This window comes from Mustela nivalis (genome assembly GCF_964662115.1).
Source record: "Mustela nivalis genome assembly, chromosome: X".
NCBI lineage: Eukaryota > Metazoa > Chordata > Mammalia > Carnivora > Mustelidae > Mustela > Mustela nivalis.
Genome location: NC_139040.1, coordinates 5,481,291 through 5,486,697, shown reverse-complemented (window position 1 = coordinate 5,486,697; position 5,407 = coordinate 5,481,291).

Sequence of the window (5,407 nt, the reverse complement as noted above, 5' to 3'; positions counted from 1 at the left end):
GGAAAACATGCATACTCTTTTAAATGCTGTATTTTTCTGGTTATGCAGATGTGCTTGGTCTTTTAAAAGATTATCAGGACACCAGTAACATACAACACAGACTGTGACTGTCCCCCACAATGCCACACCACTGGAGGTAGCTATGTCTGGTGACCATTCCGTGTCTATTTCCTATATACCTTGCTCTGTGTGTTTAGGGGTAGGGGAGTATGTATTACAAAACAGGGGGAATTCAATGCCAAGAGTTTTATACTTGCTTTTTGTCATTTGGATGGCTTTGTATCCCCATACACATATGCTTATGTCAGGGGTCAATAAATTACAGCCCACCAACCAAATCTGGCCCACTGCTTATTTTACTTATTTATTTATTTATTTATTTATTATTATTATTATTATTATTTTAAATTTTTTATTTTTTATAAACATGTATTTTTATCCCCAGGGGTACAGGTCTGTGAATCGCCAGGTTTACACATTTCACAGCACTCACCAAAGCACACACCCTCCCCAATGTCCATAACCCCACCACCCTCTCCTGTCCTCCCTCCCCCCAGCAACCCTCAGTTTGTTTTTTGAGATTGAATCTTTTATGGTTTGTCTCCCTCCCAATCCCATCTTCTTTTATTTTTTCTTTTCCTACCCCCCAAACCCCCCACACCGCATCTCTACTTCCTCATATCAGGGAGATCATATGATAGTTGTCTTTCTCTGATTGACTTATTTCACTAAGCATGATACCCTCTAGTTCCATCCACGTCATTGCAAATGGCAAGATTTCATTTCTTTTGATACAATAATATTCCATTGTGTATATATACCACATCTTCTTTTTTTTAATAATAAGTACCACATCTTCTTTATCCATTCATCTGTTGATGGACATCTAGGTTCTTTCCATAGTTTGGCTATTGCTGCTATAATCATCCGGGTGCAAGTGCCCCTTCGGAGCACCATGTTTGTATCTTTAGGATATATCCCCAGTAGTGCAATTGCTGGGTCATAGGGTAGCTCTATTTTCATTTTTTTGAGGAAGCTCCACACTGTTTTCCAGAGTGGTTGTACCAGCTTGCATTCCCACCAACAGTGTAGGAGGGTTCCCTTCTCTATGCATCCTCGCCAGCATCTGTCATTTCTTGACTTGTTCATTTTAGCCATTCTGACTGGTGTGAGATGGTATCTCATTGTGGTTTTGATTTGTATTTCCCTGATGACGAGTGATGTGGAGCATTTTTGCATGTGTCTGTTGACCATCTGGATGTCTTCTTTGCAGAAATGTCTGTTCATGTCCTCTGCCCATTTCTTGATTGTATTATTCCTTCTTTGAGTGTTGTATTTGCTAATTTCTTTATAGATTTCAGATACTAGCCCTTTATCTGATATATCGTTTGCAAATATCTTCTCCCATTCTGTCCATTGTCTTTTGGTTTTGTGGACTGTTTCCTTTGCTGTGCAAAAGCTTTTGATCTTGATGAAGTCCCAGTTGTTCATTTTGCCCTTGCTTCCCTTGCCTTTGGTGATGTTCCTAGGAAGAACTTGCACAGCTGAGGTCCAAGAGGTTGCTGCCTATGTTCTCCTAAAGGGTTTTGATGGATTGCTTTTTCACATTGAGGTCCTTCATCCATTTTGAGTCTATTTTCATGTGTGGTGTAAGGAAATGGTCCAATTTCATTTTTCTGCATGTGGCTGTCCAATTTTCCCAGCACCATTTATTGAAGAGGCTGTCTTTTTTCCATTGGACATTCCTTCCTGCTTTGTCGAAGATTAGTTGACCATAGAGTTGAGGGTCTATTTCTGGGCTCTCTATTCTGTTCCATTGATCTATGTGTCTGTTTTTGTGCCAGTTCCATACTGTCTTGATGATGACAGCTTTGTAATAGAGCTTGAAGTCCGGAATTGTGATGCCACCAACTTTGGCTTTCTTTTTCAGTATTCCTTTGGCTATTTGAGGTCTTTTCTGGTTCCATATAAATTTTAGGATTGTTTATTCTATTTTTTTGAGAAAAAAAGATGGGATTTTGATAGGGATTGCATTAAATGTGTAGATTGCTTTAGGTAGAATAGACATTTTCACAATATTTTCTCTTCCAATCCAGGAGCATGGAACATTTTTCCATTTCTTCATGTCTTCATCAATTACTTTCATGAGTACTTTATAGTTTTCTGAGTAGAGAGTCTTTGCCTCTTTGGTTAGGTTTATTCCTAGATATCTTATGGTTTTTGGTGCAATTGTAAATGGGACTGAATCCTTAATTTCTCTTCCTTCTGCCTTGTTGTTAGTGTAAAGAAATGCAACTGATATCTGTGCATTGACTTTATATCCTGACACTTTACTGTATTCCTGTACAAGTTCTAGCAGTTTTGGAGTGAAGCCTTTTGGCTTTTCCACATATAGTATCAGATCATCTGCAAAGAGTGATAGTTTGACTTCTTCTTTGCCAATTTGGATGCCTTTAATTTCTTTTTGTTGTCTGATTGCTGAGGCTAGGACTTCTAGTACTATGTTGAACAGCAGTGGTGATAACAGACATCCTTGCCTTGTTCCTGACCTTAGTGGAAAAGTTTCAGTTTTTCTCCATTGAGAATGATATTTGCAGTGGGTTTTTCATAGATGGCTTTGATAATATTCAGGTATGTGCCCTCTATCCTATACTTTGAAGAGTTTTAATCAAGAAGGGATGCTGCACTTTGTCAAATGCTTTTTCAGCATCTATTGAGAGTATCATATGGTTCTTGTTCTTTTATTAATGTATTGTATCACATTGATTGATTTGCAGATGTTGAACCAACCTTGCAGCCCTGGAATAAATCCCACTTGGTCATGGTGAATAATCCTTTTAATGTGCTGTTGGATCCTATTGGCCAGTATTTTGGTGAGAATTTTCGCATCTGTGTTCATCAAAGATATTAGTCTGTAATTCTCTTTTTTGATGGGATCCTTGTCTGGTTTGGGGATCAAGGTGATGCTGGCCTCATAAAATGAGTTTGGAAGTTTTCCTTCCATTGCTGTTTTTTGGAACAGTTTCAGGAGAATAGGAATTAGTTCTTTTTTAAATGTTTGGTAGAATTCCCCTGGGAAGCTGTCTGGCCCTGGACTTTTGTTTGTTTGGAGATTTTTAATGACTGTTTCAATCTCGTTACTTGTTATGGGTCTGTTCAGGTTTTCTATTTCTTCCTGCTTCAGTTGTGGTAGTTTATATGTCTCTAGAAATGTATTCATTTCTTCCAGATTGTTGAATTTGTTGGTGTAAAGTTGCTCTTAGTATGTTCTTATAATTTTTTGTATTTCTTTGGTGTTGGTTGTGATCTCTCCCCTTTCATTCATGATTTTATTTATTTGGGTCCTTTCTCTTTTCTTTTTGATAAATCTGGCCAGGGGGTTGTCAATCCTCTTTCAAAGAACCAGGTCCTAGTTTCGTTGATTTGTTCTATTGTTTTTTTAGTTTCTATTTCATTGATTTCTGCTCTGATCTTTATGATTTCTCTTCTCCTGCTGGGTTTAGGCTTTCTTTGTTGTTCTTTCTCCAGCTCCTTTAGGTGTAGGGTTAGGTTGTGTATTTGAGACCTTTTTTGTTTCTTGAGAAAGGCTTGTAGCGCTATATATTTTCCTCTCAGGACTGCTTTTGTTGTGTCCCACAGATTTTGAACCACAAATTTTTGTGTTTTCATTATCATTTGTTTCCATGAATTTTTTCAATTCTTCTTTAATTTCCTGGTTGACCCATTCATTTTTCAGAATGATGCTGTTTAGTCTCCATGTATTTGGGTTCTTTCCAAATTTCCACTTGTGATTGAGTTCTAGATTCAGAGCATTGTGGTCTGAAAATATGCAGGGAATGATCCCAATCTTTTGATACCAGTTGAGACATGATTTATGACCCAGAATGGGGTCTATTCTGGAGAATGTTCCATGTGCTAGAGAAAAATGTATATTCTGTTGCTTTGGGATGGAATGTTCTGAATATATCTGTGATGTTCATCTGGTCCAGTGTGTCATTTAAGGCCTTTATTTCCTTGTTGATCTTTTGCTTAGATGATCTGTCCTTTTATTGTCAATGTGTTTCTTTGATTTTGTTATTAATTGGTTTATATAGTTGGCTGCTCCCATGTTAGGTGCATAGGTATTTAAAATTATTAGGTCTTCTTGTTGGACAGACCCTTTGAGTATGATATAGTGTCCTTTCTCATCTCTGATTATAGTCTTTGGCTTAAAATCTAATTGATCTGATATAAGGATTGCCACCCAGCTTTCTTTTGATGTCCATTAGCATGGTAAATTGTTTTCCACCCCTTCACTTTAAATCTGGAGATGTCTTCGGGTCTAAAATGAGTTTCTTGTAGGCAGCATATTGATGGGTTTTGTTCTTTTATCCATTCTGATACCCTGTGTCTTTTGATTGGGGCATTTAGCCCATTAACATTCACGGTAACTATTGAGAGATATGAATTCAATGCCATTGTATTGCTTGTAAGGTGACTGTTACTGTATATTGTCTCTGTTTCTTTCTGATCTACTACTTTTAGGGTCTCTCTTTGCTTAGAGGACCCCTTTCAATATTTCCTGTAGAGCTGGTTTGGTGTTTGCAAATTCTTTCAGTTTTTGTTTGTCCTGGAAGCTTTTTATCTCTCCTTCTATTTTCAATGATAGCCTAGCTGGATATAGTATTCTTGGCTGCATGTTTATCTCATTTAGTGCTCTGAATATATCATGCCAGTTCTTTCTGGCCTGCCAGTTCTCTGTGGATAGGTCTGTTGCCAATCTAATGCTTTTACCTTTATATATTATAGCCTTCTTTTCCCGGGCTACTTTCAGGATTTTCTCTTTGTCGCTAAGACTTGTAAATTTCACTATCAGGTGACGAGGTTTGGACCTATTTTTATTGATTTTGAGGGGCATTCTTAGTATCTCCTGGATTATGATGTTTGTTCCCTTTGCCATATTAGGGAAATTCTCTACAATAATTCTCTCCAATATACCTTCTGCTCCCCTCTCTCTTTCTTCTTCTTCTGGAATCCCAATTATTCTAATGTTGTGTCGTCTTATGGTGTCCCTTATCTCTTGAATTCTCTCCTCATGGTCCAGTATTTGTTCGTCTCTCTTTTGCTCAGCTTCTTTATTCTCTGTCATTTGGTCTTCTATGTCACTAATTCTTTCTTCTGCCTCATTTATCCTAGCAGTAAGAGCTTCCATTTTTTATTGCACCTCATTAATAGCTTTTTTGATTTCAACTTGGTTAGATTTTAGTTCTTTTATTTCTCCAGAAAGGGCTTTTATCTCTCCAGAGAGCATTTCTCTAATTTCTTCCATGCCTTCTTCAAGCCTTGATTAGGTCCCTAGCCTTCAGTACTGCCTATTGCTCTTTTTTTGTGGTGAGTTTTTCCACCTTGTCATTTTGTCCAGATAAGA